The sequence below is a fragment of the Oncorhynchus nerka genome, linkage group LG27 (assembly GCF_034236695.1).
Source record: "Oncorhynchus nerka isolate Pitt River linkage group LG27, Oner_Uvic_2.0, whole genome shotgun sequence".
Classification (NCBI taxonomy): domain Eukaryota; kingdom Metazoa; phylum Chordata; class Actinopteri; order Salmoniformes; family Salmonidae; genus Oncorhynchus; species Oncorhynchus nerka.
In genome coordinates this window covers 39,985,493-40,005,032 of record NC_088422.1, presented here as the reverse complement: position 1 = coordinate 40,005,032, position 19,540 = coordinate 39,985,493, and the positions used below count along the sequence as shown (strand labels likewise).

At 47.1% G+C, this 19,540-nt stretch overlaps 1 protein-coding gene across 1 annotated transcript in view; it reads right to left on the bottom strand.

Moving 5' to 3' along the window:
• Positions 1-8,760, bottom strand: part of LOC115111767 (semaphorin-4C-like) — a 69,026-nt gene extending 60,266 nt beyond the window's left edge. Inside the window, exon 1 of the mRNA XM_065011663.1 lies at positions 8,205-8,760. The gene's annotated coding sequence lies outside the window, so the exon portion shown is untranslated. The remainder of the gene's footprint in view (positions 1-8,204) is intronic.
• Positions 8,761-19,540: the final 10,780 nt, after the last annotated feature.

Genomic DNA, 19,540 nt, shown 5'->3' with positions numbered 1-19,540 from the left:
CAGTGACTGCATCTTAATTCGCCTCCTGAAAAAAGCACACAGACACAGACTCATAAACCGGTTAGTAAGGCACTGTGGACTCCCTGCTGCAGTCACGAAACACACGCACACGCACGCACACACACACACGCACACACACGCACACACACACGTAGCGGACATGAGTCGGTCATGGTCACGCGGTGAGGTAGCCCCGCTTGCGAACTTCCAAATCAGTGTCTGCCCACAGCCCAAAAGGGAATTTCCTCTTGGTCTGATGGTCTAAGACATTGGTTGCTCCCGCGTGTCACATACACACAAAGAAATCTCAATGTAGATGAACCACAGAGCGAGTCACACGCTCAGTATGCAACACCATAGGAGGTTGCAGGGGAAATACTAGCGGACTGGTTTCTGACGACATGCAGTGGTTCCCCATCAGCTGACGGAGCACCAAGCCAGAGAGTGATGGGCAACAGACACTATGTCACACCCTGACCATAGTTGGCTTTGTATGTTTCTATGTTTTGTTTGGTCAGGGTGTGATCTGAGTGGGCATTCTATGTTGTGTGTCTAGTTTGTCTGTTTCTGTGTTTGGGCCTGATATGGTTCTCAATCAGAGGCAGGTGTTAAGTCATTGTCTCTGATTGGGAACCATATTTAGGTAGCCTGTTTTGTGTTGGGTTTTGTGGGTGATTGTTCCTGTCTCTGTGTTTGTTACACCAGATAGGGCTGTTTTGTGTTGGGTTTTGTGGGTGGTTGTTTCCTGTCTTTGTGTTTGTTGCACCAGATAGGACTGTTTCGGTTTTTCACGTTTCTTGTTTTGTATATTGTTCTATTTTCATCTTTCATTAAAGATGTATAAAGAGAGCCACGCTGCATTTTGGTCCTCCTCTCTTTCAACAGAAGAAAACCGGTACACACTATGTGTGGCACGGTCATATGGCATGGCTGTACGCAGCTCTCTCTCTCTCTTCCTGATGACTTGCTAGAGGAGCAGCAGTCAACCAGCCACACACACACACACACACACACACACAGCAGAACAAAGTAAACGTCCGCACAGCATCTCACACACACAGACAACGCGTGCACACACACACAGGCCGCACCCGTGGTGCCCCGCTGTGTGGGCGACTGCCACACACACACTGCAACATTTATTTAAAAAGGGGTCCCTCTCCCACAGGGAGCGAAAGACAAATTTAAGACATTTAATCCTGGCACACAATTCACGGTACATCAGTCGATAGGCCTCGGCACAGGGGAGGCCGGAACACTGTGAATTTTAAGAGGGGGGAAAAAATTGAATTCATTTACTTTACAGGTTGGCTCCCTTATCAGCCAGAGAGAGACAGAGGGAGGAAAGCAGGGGGGAAGACGAGGAGGGAGGGAGAGGGGGAGGAGGAAATAGAGAGGGAGGGAGAAGGAGAGAAGGAAGGAGGAGAGGTGGAGGAGGAGAGAGAGAGAGATAAAAAGCGGTGGTAAAACAGAGGTGGAAAGGTAAGCGATTGGAGGTATCCATCTGCATCTCTGCCTCTCTCCAGCGCGTCTCATTCCATTATTTCTCAGGCCGCTTTTAAAGGGACGCTTTAAAGGTTTTTTGATGCGTAGAAGCAGCGAGTTTAAGAGAGAGAGAGGGCGCGCACAAAAGAACTCACTCCACCCAGCTACCACTGGGCTATGTCTCCTGCCACTATGGGGCTGGGTTCAACACTGGTTAAATATCAGAATAAAACATAGTTTGCCTTTCTCTCCCCTTTTTCAGGAAAAATAAACGTTGCTTAATAGGCGAAAAAAATCAGCTCCTTGATAAACTGTTCCATATGCCACGAGTCAGTGTGTTAGAGAGAGAGGTGAGGGAGAGAGGGAGGAGAGTGGTGAGGGAGAGAGGGAGGAGAGATGGGGGAGAGGAAGGAGAGTGGTGAGGGAGAGAGGCGGGGGAAGAGAAAGGTGAGGGAGGAGAGTGGTGAGGGAGAGAGGCGGGGGAAGAGAGAGGTGAGGGAGAGAGGGGGAAGAGAGAGGTGAGGGAGAGAGGGGGAAGAGAGAGGGGGAAGAGAGAGGTGAGGGAGAGAGGCAGGGGAAGAGAAAGGTGAGGGAGAGAGGGGGAGATGGGGAGAGGGAGAGAGTGGTGAGGAGAGAGGCGGGGGAAGAGAGAGGTGAGGGAGAGAGGGGGAAGAGAGAGGGGGAAGAGAGAGGTGAGGAGAGAGGGGAAAGAGAGAGCGATAGAAAAAGAAAGCGGCACGTGGAGACCGTCTATAAAAATACACAGGGCACACAGCTAGGGGATTGTGGGAGAGAGAGAGAAACAAGAGAGGAAAGCAGAATGAGAGAGCTAGGTCTGAGATTGATGGTATAATTGTTGACTGCTGGTCCAGCCTTATCTCACTCTCTCCAGGTCTGTGTCACCCTCTCCTCTCCTCTCCTCTCTAGGTCTGTGTCACCCTCTCCTCTCCTCTCTAGGTCTGTGTCACCCTCTCCTCTCTTCTCCAGGTCTGTGTCACCCTCTCCTCTCCTCTCTAGGTCTGTGTCACCCTCTCCTCTCTTCTCCAGGTCTGTGTCACCCTCTCCTCTCTTCTCCGGGTCTGTGTCACCCTCTCCTCTCTTCTCCAGGTCTGTGTCACCCTCTCCTCTCCTCTCTAGGTCTGTGTCACCCTCTCCTCTCTTCTCCAGGTCTGTGTCACCCTCTCCTCTCCTCTCTAGGTCTGTGTCACCCTCTCCTCTCTTCTCCAGGTCTGTGTCACCCTCTCCTCTCTTCTCCAGGTCTGTGTCACCCTCTCTTCTCTTCTCCAGGTCTGTGTCACCCTCTCCTCTCCTCTCTAGGTCTGGGTCACCCTCTCCTCTATCTCCCTCAAATCCTCCAACTCCTCTTTTCTCTCTCCCTCCCTTTCTCTCTTCCGACTTCCTTGTGTTGCCGCCTCACCCTCTTCGGGGTCTCTGAGTCCATCTTCCCCCTCCCTACCTCTCTTCCTCTCTCTATCCCTATCTCTCTTGCTTTCCCTCCTTCTCACCATATCTCCCCATCTCACCATATCTCTATCTCTCTTTCCTTTTTCTATATTCACCCCCTCCCTCCCTCCATCTCAGTGAGCCAGAGAGGGTGTAGCGGGCTGGAAGAGATCAGCAGGGGGTCTGCAAAGTGCAGCAAGCTCGGGGTCAGAGGTCTGACTACTGCAGGCTGGGAGGACAAGGGGGGAAACACAGACACCCCTCACATGCACACACCACACCCCTGTGGGGCCCCCTCGCCACAGCCACAAGCCGCCCCAACACTCCTAACAACAGCCCCATTATTGGACCTAGCTCTGGCTCTGTCTGCAGTTTACGCAGCTGGGAAAGGAGGCATTGACATTGGACTGGACTGGCATTGAGCTGCCAACAGGAGGCGCTAGGCTAGGCTAACCCCACTCGCCAACTCACCACACCCTGGGAGAAAAGCTGTCTCAGTCCAACCACGGTGGCTGAGCTCAGCTGGGGTCTGGCGGGAGCTTGGCTGAGTCTCTAAAGGGCGAGACCCAGTGATAAGCCGTGGCTCTGTGCCTCTGCCCCGGCTCTCTCCTGTCGAAAAAGGCCATCAACTCAGCTCAGCCTCACTCCTTCCTGGCTAAGCTCCTGCTTCATACCAGCTTCAGGGCTACTTTTTATTGTTATTTTTGTCCAGCCACAGTTTATGTGTTTGTGTGTGTGTGTGTGTTTTAGTGTGCGTGCGTGTGTGTGTAACAGGCCTGCGCTCCGGGCACTTCCTGCCACTAACGGTTCGGTGGCGCAGTCACACGGGAACACAAGGCGAGCTGTATCGGAACAGAACAATGCCAAAAAAAAGCTCTAATAAAAACAAACTGCAATGCTCAACTGGGGGAAATAGGCTCGTCTCCTGCTGTTCATCTGCATGGATGGACCACAGTCTGCAAACACAATGCAGTGCCCACAGGCCCACAGTCAGGGAAGGCTAGGTAACACCGGGAAAAGCTTTATTCTCATTCTGCTACTACACACTCCTACCCCATGGACCACCATGTTTATTACACACAAGCACGCACGCACACGCACACACTGCATAATACACACCAAACACACAACTACAGACACAATGGACCCAAACAGCCCTGGCTCATTAACTAGAGCACAAAGGATAACAGTGACATTGATGCTAAGGAAACAGAATGGACAGTAGAAAGAGAAAGGCTGCTGAAAACATCTGTTCAAGGAGAGCGAAAACAATATGAGTTCCAACTTCCAACCAACTAACACACATCAATCTCCTCTCTGAGCGACATTTCTGTAAATAACATGTTGTAGGTGCCGTCCCAAATGGCACTATTAATACAAGGGCACTACTTTTTGATCAAGGCCCGTAGGTCCCTGGTTAGAAGTAGTGCACTATATAGGGAGTTGGGTGTCATTTGGGACGGACTCATACAGTACGTAGGCCTTATACCGCCCGAGCTTGTTGGCAAGCCTTTGGCACAAAGGAAATCACTGTCCAACTGTCTCTAATACAATCCAGCTTCCACCTGCTTCAGGGGAGCCCACAACCAAATGCTGAGATGAGACAAATGGAGGAAAAAAAAAGATGACCCCACCTCAGGCTGTTCTAAGAAGCTGTTATGAGATGGAATAACACAGAATGTACGTTGAACAAATATCATTATGCCAGGCAACACACACATAAAATGACAGAAACATATGCAAGTAGATGCCCCCCCCCCCCCCCCCCCCCCAACAGAGCGAGTTTTGAAAATCAGCATGGGAGCCTTGAGGGACGACAGTGAAATAGCAGATCAGTGGTCAATACTGGTCAGCTGGTATAAAAGAAACACAAGCAGCTCTTTGCTCTATCCAGCGCCTCCCCCCCTCTCTCTCTCTCTCTCTCTCTCTCTCTCTCTCTCTCTCTCATACATAACGCAACGCTTCGGTCGGAACACTGGACTTCTTATGAACCGTGCAGAGAGAGAAGGAGAGGTTTCTCTGAAGCTGAATATCTCAAACTACAGTGCACGTCCTCTAGGGATTTTGACCCAGAAGACAGCCCAAAGTGTCTCATCTTATGTAGAGCTAGAATGTTACTGTAGAACCAGAACCGGGGACAGAAATCACCAGTGTGATCTATTCACAGGACCGCTCCTATGTGTGTGTTTGTGAGTTTGTTTAACCCTCCTTGTGGGTACCATAAGTCCTCACAAAGAGAGGTCAAACAAGGAAAATTCAGGTTAGGAATTTGGGTTAGGTATAGTTTTAGGGTTAGAGGTTTGGGGTTAAGGTTAGAGTTATGGTTAGGTTAAGGTTGGGTTAGATTTAGGGTTAGGGAAAATAGGATTTTAGATGGGAATCAATTATCTGGTCCCCACAAGGATAGCAATACAAAACTGTGTGTGTGTGTGTTTTCGACTGCATTCAAAATGGTGTGTTTTAAAAAGTAACCATGTGTGTTCGTGTGTGTGTGTGTGCTGCAGAGTGTGTGCTGCAGAGGGAACCCAGGCAGCTACACTTCACAGTCCTGCGTCGATGAGTGTTTCTCTCTCTGGCCCACAGCTGCACACACAGCAGCCTCTCTCCAGCACACAGAGGGCTTTGGGAGCACCATCAAAACACAGGCCTATACCAACCCAAACTACCCCCACCCCTATCCCTGATCCCCTCACCCTCTCCATGATGCACTTAAAACACTATACCCCCCCTGCACCCCGCTTCTCTAAACATCATGCTGTGTCCAGCCCCAGCCCAACCCCCCACCGTTTCCCTTCAGGCCTAACACACACACACACGTGCACACGCACACACAGACAGACACAAAGCCAGATGACCCATCTGCTCCTGTTCCGAAGCCCTCTCAGCTGGCCTGCCTGCATCACACCATCACAGCCCCAGCCACTGGCACGGACTCTGCACTCCTTTACTCTCCACTGCTGCCGACCGACAGGCCTGCTATAGTGCTGATACAAGACTATCACCCTCATTACACACCAGGATAGAGAGAGGGTGGGAGAATAGAGAGAGGGTGGGAGAATAGAGAGAGGGTGGGAGAATAGAGAGAGGGTGGGAGAATAGAGAGAGGATGGGAGAATAGAGAGAGGGTGGGAGAATAGAGAGAGGGTGGGAGAATAGAGAGAGGGTGGGAGAATAGAGAGAGGATGGGAGAATAGAGAGAGGGTGGGAGAATAGTGAGAGGATGAAAGGAGGGTGGAGTAGAGAGACAGGGTCAAATTGAGGAGAAATGGAGGCTGAGAGAGAGAAGGATGAAAGGAGGGTGGAGGAGAGAGACAGGGTCAAATTGAGGAGAAATGGAGGCTGAGAGAGAGAGAAGGATCGGAGAGGAATTAACATTTGAAGATGGAGAAGGATCCAAATTCCAAAGGAGAGCAATGAATCGTGAAAAGAGGGGCTCTTTTTTTAATCTCATCCCCAGATTGCTGCAGCAACACAAGGTTAAAATCAAACTGTTGCTCACTGAGCTGTGCAGTGAACCGCATGCATTCAAACAGATTATTGCTTGCGAACAAAACAGGTTGAAATCAGTTGTGAATATATATGCAGGCGTTACGGCATCACCAGCAGAGAGAAAAGAGATTGATGTAACCGTGTAATTCACATGTTTGGATGGCTGTCTGCCACGCGTGGTCACTCACTCCAATTTCTGCTGCGTTTACATTTCACAAGAGGCACAGGGATGACCGAATGCACTGTAGCAGCCAGACGCAGGACATGTGTTGGTGCTCCATGTCCCAGGCATGATGCAACCACCACACAGGACAGCTAGCTTCACGCACACGCACACACACACACACATACACACACGCTAGCAGAGGATAATGGAGATAAAGAGAGCCAAGTGGTTACAAATCCATCTTTCGCCACTTAACCTAAAGAACGACGGCATCACAGTATTAAAAGCTCTTTATAGGCCAACCATGAGGCTGCCTGCGAGGGGGCTGAGGAGCAGTGGGGATTCTGGGGACTAGGAGGAGGGGCAGGCAGCAGGATGTGGGGCCCATTGTGTGGCAACAATGAAGAGATCAACCCGGCAGGAGCCAAATCGGACTCTCAATAGACGCTTTAGCATCTGGGGGGAGGGAGGGCACTGAGTGTGCATGCTTCCACCACCATTTCCCCTGCCTGCCAAATGGACACACACAGGCCCTGGAGAAGTGTGGTGAATATCCCTAGACACACATGGGCACACACCCTGGAAATGTCAACACACCACCGACACCATTGGCATTGTAATTTCACTGTGGCAGTATTATTCGTTGTGCGCGTCCGCGCACACTAGCACGCACACACACACACACACAGAGACTTTAAAAACTGATCGTGGACCAGTCCTTAGGAATAAAGTCAGCACCACACAATCCAACGTGCGCAAACCCTGTTGTCCAGTCAGTCAGTCACCCAGCAAAGCAGTTCAACTGTTCTGCTCACACGCTCTAGCCAATTACTATAATCAGTCAGCTGAAGCTAACATTTACTTCATTACCGTTAAAAAGAAAGCAACAAAAAATAACTGGTCGAATTAATGCGTTAAGCCACTGTGAACTGGATAATTGTATAATGTTTAATAACGGTAAAATAGTCCTCTCCAAAAGATCTATCGTGTGATAACAACGTACACATATCAGACACGTGATTTTCTTTCGAATCTGATCTAATTACAGTGGCTGTTTCGCAATCCAATGTATCCAAATGGCTTTAACAGTTAAGCTACGCTGTGCCCGATTTTAGACAGCATACGTACTCTATTTCACTCACTACAAACGTGGCACACATACATAGAACATGTATGTCGAGAAAATAAGGAAACTGTCTACCCAGATGATTTCGAACAGCATCGAATAAACATGGTCTGAATCAGGATTTAAATTTGATTTTGTAGGCTAACAAAAAAAACATTTGATTCGCTTCCAACTGCTTTCCAACCGCAGTGCGCTGTTTACAGTGGACTAGTAGAGATAAAGTTGCAGCAAGAATACAATTACGTTAGGTAAAAAACATTGTCCAGTATACATAAAACCCGGTAAGAACAGTGTAGCCCACTTTTAAAGCTTGTGGCAACAGTTGGAGCCCTGCTGACTAAGCCAACGAACGGATCAGATGTTTTTCTCATTTTTTCTCCTCTTATTTTTGGCTACTTTAAATATTCAACATTAGGCATTCTCACGATGTATCCAACCTACAGGATAACGCTCAAGGGATTTGAATAATGTTGCAATGATCGCAAAAAAACTTACCGTAGTATTCGTTCTCTTCTGTAAGCTTCTCTGTTCAGCAGTTGTGATGATAATAATGCAATAGGCCTACTCTCTCTTGTCAGTTCTCTCCGCAGTCGCGTAAACTGACGACAGATTCCGTATCCTTTTCCTTTCCGTTATCTCGGCTTTGTTTTTGGACGATTCAGTTAGTCATAAATGATTCCACATTCCCAACAAATGTCACTTGTATTTGTTTGCGTTTTTCCTTTCTTGCGAAGCATCTGGAAATCAAGACATATGATGCTGTCAGTTTACATAGCGGAACTCGCTCTCTGCTCCGCTCACTCCCTCAATCGCCAGGCTATGTAATAGGAAACCAAGAAAGAAACAATACGTAAATAAGATCCACTTCCAAAGCATATAAAACCTCTCCTCGGCGCTCTCCGATGCAGAACTGCACAACTCTCGATATGAAGAAGTTTCTGCAGAAATAAAAACAGTCAGTAGATAGAGAGAGAGGGACATCGGTTGGTCGTCGCATTAATGAACAGATATTCCGGTGGAATACCGGTTAAGTGTGCCTATACCGTTACGCTGCAGCGTGTGCCATACTTCTGTATTACGTATCACAGTGGGGACCAAGGATGACACAAAGGCACAAACAGGTCCCCGCCCATTCCCCCTGTGCAATTCCCAGACCAGACTATTTGATAGTCCCAAAAGTCAGGTTACAGAGGAATAGCCCTTTTGATGAGTTATGGTAATTTAGGCATATATAACACACTATATAGATATGAATGTGAGTTTGATTAGGTAAATGAATATCAGATTTCTAGACCATTTTTGTGATTTGTTTTAGGACGTGGACTTCTGTGAGGAATAAAATATATGTCTATCTGTCTGTCTAGTGATGACGAGAAAGTAAAATATTGTATGATGATATTGTACAGGTGTCGGATCTTAATTTGACCAGTTTCTCAAAGCAGGAAAATAATCCTGCAGCAAAAGGGAATGTGAATTATTGTGTGGATTATAATGGATGTACATTTTTGTAGGGTTTGATATATATTTAGTTAGGGGCAATCAAGACGGACATTTTTTAAATGACACATTTTTGAATTATTTTGAAACGGTGCAGGAAATTTCCTGCAACAGGGTGATTAAATTAAGATACTACAACGGTATGATGGAGGGGAAGAGAACAACAGATCTGAAAGAGGAAACATACAAAACATGGGATTATGATTGGCAGATTAGGTGGCGGGATTAGGAGGTATAGTATAGTAAAGAATCCGATCATCTCAAATAAAAGAGAAGAGATTTCATACTAATAGATTCCGACCAAAGTTTGATCTTCTTTGTCTCTTGGTATGGGAATGGATGATTAAAAGTCCTGTGTGAATGCATGTGTAATATATGTACAGTAAACTGTTACCACAGTGAGCTATAGGCATTATAATATGTCAATATTATGGGTTGTTATTATAATAGACTCTGAAGAAGTGATTTGCATTAAGACTATAAATCCAGTAGCCTATGTTATCACAGTGGGTTAGATATTGTAATAAAGTGTTGCGTTTCTGACAGGCTCAGAGGAAATAGTTGGCTCGTGTTTGAAAATTGGCCCATAGCAGTTACAGAAATGTCAAAGTGAATTGACTAAGTCTCAGACATAAATCTCCAGACAGTGGAGATGTGTAGCTCCAAGCGTGTATGGCATAGATAGAAGGTATGTAAAGGTGAAATAGTGAAGAGGCCCATTCAACTTCAATCACTAAGTCAATTGTGTTACTTCTGTCACTTTAGTTGTGTAATGTTGATGTACTATGCCTACCAATAGGAACGGTAAACAGGTATAAGCACTCCAATCCATTGCGTGTTTTTGCTGAAATCAAACATCTGTGAGCTAGAGGGTGGAGCTACATTTGTTTTAGTTCAAGTGGCATCATTCATTCCTGTCAGATTTAATGTAGAGACCTTTGCAGTTTGCACATGAAGCCTTGAAACAACCCTAAAAGCATAACTTAGAGCTGCTGACAAAGAGTGCAAGACACAGTGCCTTCGGAAAGTATTCTGACCCCTTCCTCCTTTCCACATTCTGTTACGTTACACCCTTATTCTAAAATTGATGAAAGAAATGCTTTCCCTTAAATCAATATACACACAATACCCCATAATGACAAAGCAAAAACAAGTTTTTAGAAATGTACATAAGTATTCAGGCCCTTTGCTATGAGACTCGAAATTGAGCTCAGGTGCATCCTGTTTCTATTGACCGTCCTTGAGATGTTTCTATAAATTGAATGGAGTCCACCTGTGGTAAATTCAAATGATTGGACATGATTTGGAAAGGCACACACCTGCCTATATAAGGTCCCACAGTTGACAGTGCATGTCAGAGCAAAAAACCAAGCCATGAGGTCAAAGGAATTGTCTGTACAGCCTGGAGACAGGATTGTGTCGAAGCACAGATCTGAGGAAGGGTACCAAAAAATGTCTGCATTATTGAAGGTCCCCAAGAACACAGTGGCCTCCATCATTCATAAACGGAAGAAGTTTGGAACCACCAAATCTTCCTAGAACGGGCCGCCCGGCCAAACTGAGCAATCGGGGGAGAAGGGCCTTGGTCAGGGAGGTGAACAAGAAACTGATGGTCACTCTGACAAAGCTCCAGAGTTCCTCTATGGAGATGGGAGAACCTTCCAGAAGGACAACCATCTCTGCAGCACTCCACCAATTAGGTCTTTATGGTAGAGTGGCCAGACGGAAGCCGCTCCTCAATCTTGATGAAAGATTGAACTCTTTGGCCTGAATGCCAAGCGTCACGTCTGGAGGGACTGGGGGACTAGTCAGGATCGAGGGAAAGATGAACGGAGCAAAATACAGCGAGATCCTTGATGAAAACCTGTTCCAGAGTGCTCAGGACCTCAGACTGGGGCGAAGGTTCACCTTCCAACAGGACAACGACCTTAAGTACACAGCCAAGACAACAGAGGAGAGGCTTCGGGACAAGTCTCTGAATGTCCTTGAGTGGCCCAGCCAGAGCTCGGACTTGAACCCAATCGAACATCTCTGTAGAGACCTGACAATAGCTGTGCATCTATGCTCCCCGTCCAACCTGACAGAGCTTGAGAGGATCTGCAGAGAAGAATGGGAGAAACTCAACCTGTCACACCCTTATCTGTTTCACTTATCTTTGTGATTGTTTCCACCCCCCTCCAGGTGTTGCCCATTTTACCCATTATCCCCTGTGTATTTATAACGGTGTTCTTAGTTTGTCGTTCGCCAGTTTGTCTTGTTTGTTAAGTCAACCAGTGTTTTTTTGTATCAGTTCCTGCTTTTCTCCAGTCTCTCTTTTCTCGTCCTCCTGGTTTTGACCCTTGCCTGTCCTGACCCTGAGCACATCCGCCTGACCACTCTTCCTGCCCCTGACACTGAGCCTGAATGCTGTCCTGTATCTTTGCCCCGTCTCTGGATTACCAACCCCCCCAGAACGCTTCAATGGAGAGTCAAGCACCTGTTAGGGGTTTCTAGCTCAGTGTGCCCTAATTTTGGGCATCAGCTCTCCTCCTTCCCCTCGGATCGCTCCAAGATAGCCTATCTCATCACGCTGATGTCCGTGAGGGCTCTCACCTGGGCTACTGCTGTATGGGAACAGCAGCCGGCCATATGCGTTGGTCTGGAGAGGTTCGTGGGAGAGGTGAATAAGGTTTTTTACTCCCCATTCTCCGGGAGAGAAGCTGCCTGGGAGATAATCCAGCTTCGGCAGGACTCCTGTAGTGTGGCTGACTATGCAGTGGAATTCCGGCACGTTGGCATAGGAGAGTGCTTGGAACCAGGAAGCACTGTTGAATATGTTCCTGCACGGCGTCCCGGAGGAGGTCAAGGACAAGCTTGCTGCTCGGGAGTTACCTACGCATCTTGATTCCCTCATTGCTTTGACCATCCGAAATGATGGGTGACTACGGGAACGACAGAGGGAGAGGAAATTCGACTTCACTCGCACGTCCAGGGATTCCAGCTTGACTCCGAGTCATCATGGAAGTCCCCAACGATCCCGTTGCTGAGAGAACCCGAGGACCCCCGACCTTTCACGAGAGTCGCCGGAGACTGCTGAGTAACCGCTTCCCGAGCCTATGCAACTATCTAGAGCTGGGCTAACGCTAGCGGAACGGCAATACAGGATCAACACGAAGAGTTGTCTGTATTGCGGGACTCTTGGTCATTTTGTGTCCTCTTGTCCTCTAAAGAGATCAGGCTCACTGGTAGGAGCGAGTTCTCTGCTGGGTCATATGGAGAACTTTCCTGCCTCCCTTGCTCGCACCCCTGTTCATGCCATTCTGCTGTTTAGCCAGTCTAAATCTCTCCAGGTTCTCATTGACTCTGGGCAGATGAGAGGTTTTTTGGACACTACCCTGGCTTCCGAGCTGAATATGCCCACTCAGCCCCTCTCCACTTCCATGGATGGTAGAGCTCTGGACGTGTGTGCTACAGGCCTGTGTCACTCATATTACCACTCCCATCAACCTACGGGTGTCAGGGAATCACAGTGAGTATTTAATTCCTACTCATCAAGTCTCCTCAGATTCCCATGGTATTGGGATTCTCCTGGCTCCAGCAACACAATCCTCTCATCAACTGGTCTACTGGTTCCATCATGGGCTGGAGTCCATTCTGCCACGCCCAGTATCTGAAGTCAGCACAACCTTCCCCGGGACATCTTCCTGCTTGCTCGGATGGTGCCCGGGACCTCTCCGCCATTCTCACCTACATTGGGGACTTCCTAGCTGCAGGATTTATACATCCTTCATCCTCTCCTCCGCTACCACTCATCTCCTCGGCCTTCGAGCTGCTCCAGGGGGTCATTGTATTTTCTAAGCTGGATATACGGCACGCCTAACACCTGGTGCGGATACGGGAGGGGTGGAGTGGAAGACCGCATTCAACACGGCCAGCGGCCACTACGAGTATTTGGTCATGCCATTTGGCCTCACCAACAACCCTGTCGTGTTCCAGGTTCTGGTAAATGATGTTCTCCGTGACATGTTGAACCGGTTCATCTTCGCCGACATTGATGACATTCTTATCTTCTCCCTCTCCCCCCAATAACATGTGCTCCATGTCCAACAGGTTCTTCAACGCCTCCTGGAGAACCAGCTGTTTGTCAAGGCAGAGAAGTGTGAGTTTCATCGCTCCACCATCCCCTTTCTGGGGTACATCATCTCTGCTGGGAGTGTCCAGATGGATCCCGGGAAGGTGATAGTGGTGGTAGATTGGCCCCAGCCTTCTTCCAGAGTGCAGCTGCAACGCTTCCTGGATTCGCCAACTTCTATCGCCGCTTTATCTGGGGTTACAGCACCCTGGCTTCCCCCCTGTCAGCACTCACTTCTCCCAAGTTACCCTTCACGTGGTCCCCTGCTGCTGACCGGGCGTTCCCTGGAACTCAAACACCGCTTCACCACTGCTCCCATCCTGGTTTATTCTGACCCTTCCCTTCAGTTCGTGGTGGAGGCTGATGCGTCGGATGTAGGAGTGGGTGCGGTCCTGTCCTAGCGTTCTGCCCTGGACCTGAAGCTACATCCCTGCGCCTTCTTCTCCCATTGCCTCAACTCCACAGAGAAAAACTACAATGTGGGAAATCGTGAGCTTCTCGCAGTGAATATGGCATTGGAGGAATGGAGGCACAGGCTGGAAGGGGATGATCATCCATTCAAACCATTGGACCGACCACAAAAACCTGCAGCATCTCTGCACCACCAAACGCCTCAACTTCAGGCAAGCTAGATGGGCCCTGCTGTTCACATAGTTCAACTTCTCCCTCTCATATCGGCCGGGATCCAAGAATGTCAAGCCGGAGGCACTGTCTCGCCGTTATAGCGCCGTTATAGCCCCATGGCTATTACCCCAGAGACCATCCTTCCCACCTCGTGTCTGGCAACGGCACTCAGTTGGGGTATAGGGAAACAGGTCCGGGAGGCACAGCGTTCCCAGCCTAAACCCCGGATGTTCGTGCCTGACGTGGTTGGATTTTGTCAAGGGTCTCCCTCCGTCTGAGGGCAACACTGCCATCCTGACTGTGGTTGACCGGTTTTCCAAGGCCGCCAACTTCATTCCTCTCCCCAAACTACCCTCGGCAAAGGAGACGGCCCAGCTCATGGTGCAGCACGTCTTCCGGATCCATGGACTGCCCGTGGACATGGTCTCCGACTGGGGTCCTCAGTTCTCGTCTCAGTTCTGGAAGGCGGTCTGCACCCTCATTGGGTTGTCGGCCAGCCTATCCTCTGGGTTCTAGTCCAATGGCCAGTCGGAGCGAGCCAACCAGGACCTAGAGACAACTCTCCGCTACCTGGTCTCCACCAACCCCACCACCTGGAGCCAGCAGCTTGTGTGGGTGGAACGCACGCCCCTGTTGCTGTAGTAAACATTGTTACGTCGACATGTCTAAAAACCTGTTTTTGCTTTGTCATTATGGGGTATTGTGTGTAGATTGACGACGGGGAAAAACAATTTAATATATTTTATAATAAGTCTGTAACGTAACAAAATGTGGAAAAAGTGAAGGGGTCTGAATAGTTTCCCAATGCTCTGTAGATAGCCCAAATACACCACTCAGCATGTTGTGTAACACTTACCCAATATGTTGTTAGAGTGATGGAACAGTCAGGAAAAACAATAACAAGTCAAGTTAAATGCTTACAGAAATTAGGCTACAGACAGTTTTGTTTTTTCCAAAAGTTAATTTAAAGGGATAAAATATGCAGATTTGCTTGGATAGATCCTCTGATCCTCTGAGAGGATAGATCCTCTTTTAGTAATCACTGGTTTGATAAGCCATCATAGACCTAAATGCCTTGGCATGTTCATGCTGTAAATGAAATTAAAGGGAATCTATAAGCTAGCAGGGTTATGTTGTCTGCTGGAAAGAGATTCAAGGCCTGAGATACCATAGATAAACGAGAGCGAGAGAGAGAGATTTCATGTGGTGGTGAATTGGTCTCAAACGGAAACACATATGATGCAAACTGTCACGGCTGATGAAAGGAGAGGACCAAGGGGCAGCGTGGTGAGCGTACATTTTCTTTAATTAAGAAAAATGACGCAGACAAAACAATAAACAATACCAAACAAACCGTGAAGCCTAAGGCTATGTGCCATCAAACAAAGTTAACTTCCCACAAACACAGGTGGGAAAAAGGGTACCTAAGTATGGTTCCCAATCAGAGACAACGATAGACAGCTGTCCCTGATTGAGAACCATACCCGGCCAAGTCATAGAGATGGAAAATCATAGAAACACAACACATAGAAATGCCCACCCCAACTCACACCCTGACCAAACCAAAATAGAGACATAAAAAGGATCTCCAAGGCTGATCTGAGCTGATTCCGTAACGTGGCAGTGTGTAAAAAATAATGTGGCAGTATGTAATGTGGCAGTATGTAAAAACATTGTGCCAGGCAGGTCAATCAAATAATAAACAGACACATGAAACCTCTAACTGTCGCTAAATAAATCCAATGTGAAAAGATTGAAGGATGATCCGTGCGAGGCAAGCCAATGTAGGGCTTGGGTTGCACATCATAAACGTAGCACAGATTACCAAAGGAGTGATTCACAAATCAGGTCAATCCTCCCGGTAACAAGAGAGAGACTTGGGCTGTTATATTGATGGGAGTTTTAAACCCTGTGGAGCTCCAGCTTCAAGGGGAAAAAATATCCCCAGACGTATTATAAGCGAGATAGCAGCACACTTGAAATGCTAAATCATTGTTTTGTTCAATTCTGCTTATTTTGGTCCCAGAGTAGAGCAAGCCTGTCTTGCCAAGGTTGAATGCTGCAACAAGCTCTCACAGTCTCACATCAGAATTAGCCATTCATCCATGTTCCTCAAACGTCAAATTTCAAAGTTGCTCCAAAAGTCACATTTCTAAGTGTTTAAGGTTACGTTTAGGCATTAACTCCAAATGTTTACGGTAAGGGTTAAGTGTGGGCATTAACTCTGAATGATTAAGGTAAGGGTTAAGTTTTGGGATAGGCTTCAAAACAAAAATCTCCGAAACAACTATCGCTGGATTCAAACATGCAACCTTCGGCACTAAAGGCAGATGCTTACATCATTCTGCCTTCCCCACCCGCATCGCCCCAGCAAAACCAAAACCTACTTGAAGTGAACAGCGCTCACTGTTGCCCGTAGTTGCCGGTTTCAACGTCATCACCCAACGCCCTCAGACAGGGATGGACGTGGACTACTGACTTGTATCACGTGTGACAAGGCTGTGAATTACAACCCCGTTTGAATGAATCATGAGCTGCAGTAGAAACAGTATTAGAACATGATTGAGCACATGGTGAGAAAAACAGCTGTAGAAAACAGGCCAGAACGGAGTGAGAAGTGGGGTACTGGTTCATTATGACAAAGTTCAGGGGTCAACTCCCATGAGCCTTTGCTGTGGTGGCTGCAATCACTCAGGCTGTGTCTCAAATGACACCGTCATTGGTGCACTACTTTTGACCATTCTGACCAGGGCGAATAGGGCTCTGGTCAAAAGTAGTGCACTAAAAAGTGGAAAAGGTGCCATTTGAGACGCATCCTCACTCTACCTGTTTTTTTCTCCATTTGAAATTTCCATTACGACAAGCTAGGCTCTGGTTTATAGAGGCTACGGTTTATGAGGGAAGGTTTATGGCGTTTAAAATAACAAGGTAACTATTCTGCTTTATTTAACACAGTACCCTATTTCTGAGCATGTTAGGCCTTTTAGCTACTGTACCGGTTCATTGCAATTATTGAAATGCACACCAGAGGCCACAGCTAAAACCGGACAAAGCTTACATAATACATATTTGCAGTATTATGTATTTGTTGTATTCTACCAGGTAATTGTGGCCTAAAATCAACCTGTAGATCACAAGCTACTGTAACTGAATGGATTAGTTATTATTTATGCTTACTTCATCATGATTTGTAATGAATAGCTAATAATGCATATTTTTAAAATCAAGACAAATAGGAATTACTGAGGTACGACGTAAGGAAGTAACATACAGTATTGACGTTTTGATCCTGAACACTGATTAAGGGATCTGTCATAAATCGCTTCGTAGGCCTTTTTGCAACATTAGCTTCTTGACAGCCACCATTCTCCTCAAATGCTGACCTGTCACATTTCATTACATTGCAATTTTACAAGTAAACATTTGAGGAGAGAAACAGAGAAATGGCAACATTTCGTGTTCGATTTTCTTTCTCTCCAATATTTCACTGCTGTGGCATCGACTGTAGAAAATCATTTATATTGAGATGAGAGTTATAAAACATGTCCGATATGATAAGTTGCACCGTTCTATTCTGGCCGAGCCAGGAAATTACAGCACAGCACCACATGATTTTATTTGAGTAGCATATTCATTAAAGGACGATCGGATTTGACACAAACGTTTTTTAATCCTAGCACTTCCTAGACTGAAATGCCCTTCATTAACGTAACTCACAAGAATCATAGATCTTTTTCATCTAACCTACGAAGAGGAATACGCTTTTTAGAATCACCTCGAAACACATTGAGTTATTAGAAGTCTCAAATGGAGCAATATCTTCATCAAAGCAGAACAGATCCATCTGTAACAAACGTCCCCGCCGTCTCACTCTTTAAATACTCAGCTAAATCTCTTAAAAAAAAAAAACCCATCAGAGATTGAGAAATAAACATTCTCTAAGCATAAACTCTCCTCCACTTAATTTCAGTAAGTTCCTAATTCTATAAATCTTCTTAAGTGCTTTTTAAAGTCTGGCACACAAAACCCCTCTTTGCCACACTTTGTCTCTTATGTCTCTTATGGCATATCAATATGCAAATGTTCTTGTCTTATGTAAAGAGAAAAGTTTGGGGTCTGTTTAATTCTGTTGGAAACTGTTAAAAGTGAATGTGGGCTCCGCGGCTGCTGCGGCTTGGGTCCCCAGGCGGCTGGCTGCGTTGTTCCTGTGCGTGTTCAGTCAGTCTGTGAGCTGTGGTAAAGTTGCTGAGGAAGGCAGAGCTGGGACCCAGGGGACCCCACACCTCTCAGTCACTCTGTCCCCCCCTGGCCATTGAGTCACCATAATGAGCAGCACCACCAGCCTCCCAACCCACAGCTCCCTCTCCTCCCTCTACCCTCTTCTCCCTATGGTACGCATGCTACACTGCCTGCCTTACTGCCTGCCTGCTTGAGACCTCACTTTATAATACATAAGCGAACAGCGCATACATGGGAATTTATATATAGCCTACGGGTACAGTATACGACTAGATTTAAAAATGTATTTCTTTTTATTTCACCTTTATTTAACCAGGTAGGCTAGTTGAGAACAAGTTCTCATTTACAACTGCGACCTGGCCAAGATAAAGCAAAGCAGTGCGACACAAACCACAACAACCACAATAGGCCATAGTAGCGGAGTAATTACAATTTAGCAAATGAACACTGGAATGATCGATGAGCAGATGCTGATGTGCAACTGCTTCTACACCTGCATTGCTTGCTGTTTGGGGCTTTAGGCTGGGTTTCTGTACAGCACGTTGAGACGTCAGCTGATGTACGAAGGGCTTTATAAATATGTTTGATTTGATGTACTGTACATGAGGGAAGGTGGGAGGGTTGTACAATGAGTTATGTTCACGTGTTGCCATTAACTTAGTACAGTAACGAGCTTTTCCAAGAAGACCTGTCTTTTTCAGATGAGACTAGAAGTTTCAAGTGAAATGTTTTGGTTTGACGTAGCCATATAAACTTCACTGTAAAAGCAGTCTTCTGCCGGAGGCTATGTGGTGATATAGCAACCCAGTAAACGGTCCTGTCCACTGAAGGAGCTGCCAAGAATCCTGAGCACGGCTCCTTGCCTCCACCAGCTGATCTTGTGTACAAGGGCTGCATGTGTCCCAAATGGCACCCTATTCCCATATATAGTGCACTACGTTTGACCTGGGGCCCTGGTCAAAAGTAGTGGACTATATAGGGAATAGGTTGCCGTTTGGGACTCAGCCTCTGCCTCTGCCTAGAGAGGAATGTTGTTTTTGTGACTGGCTGTTGAATTTGACGTTTGAAAGCCTCAACCAGCTGAACCAGTTGATGTGAGCATAAAAACGGAATGTTGTTGAACATGGTGCAGATTGTGATGCATTTCTATTAGCTGGGGTGGGGAGGAAATGCCCTCGTCAACCAACCTTGTGCCAGGGGTGTGAGCGTGCAACTACCACACACACGTTTTGAACATGTGTGCCATCTCACATCAACATATTCTGCCCACATCTGCCCTCGTCTGATTTGACCCATCACCCCTGACTGCACCATGAACACTCCATTATAAGTCATCTGATTCCGGTTGTTAGGAGTTACT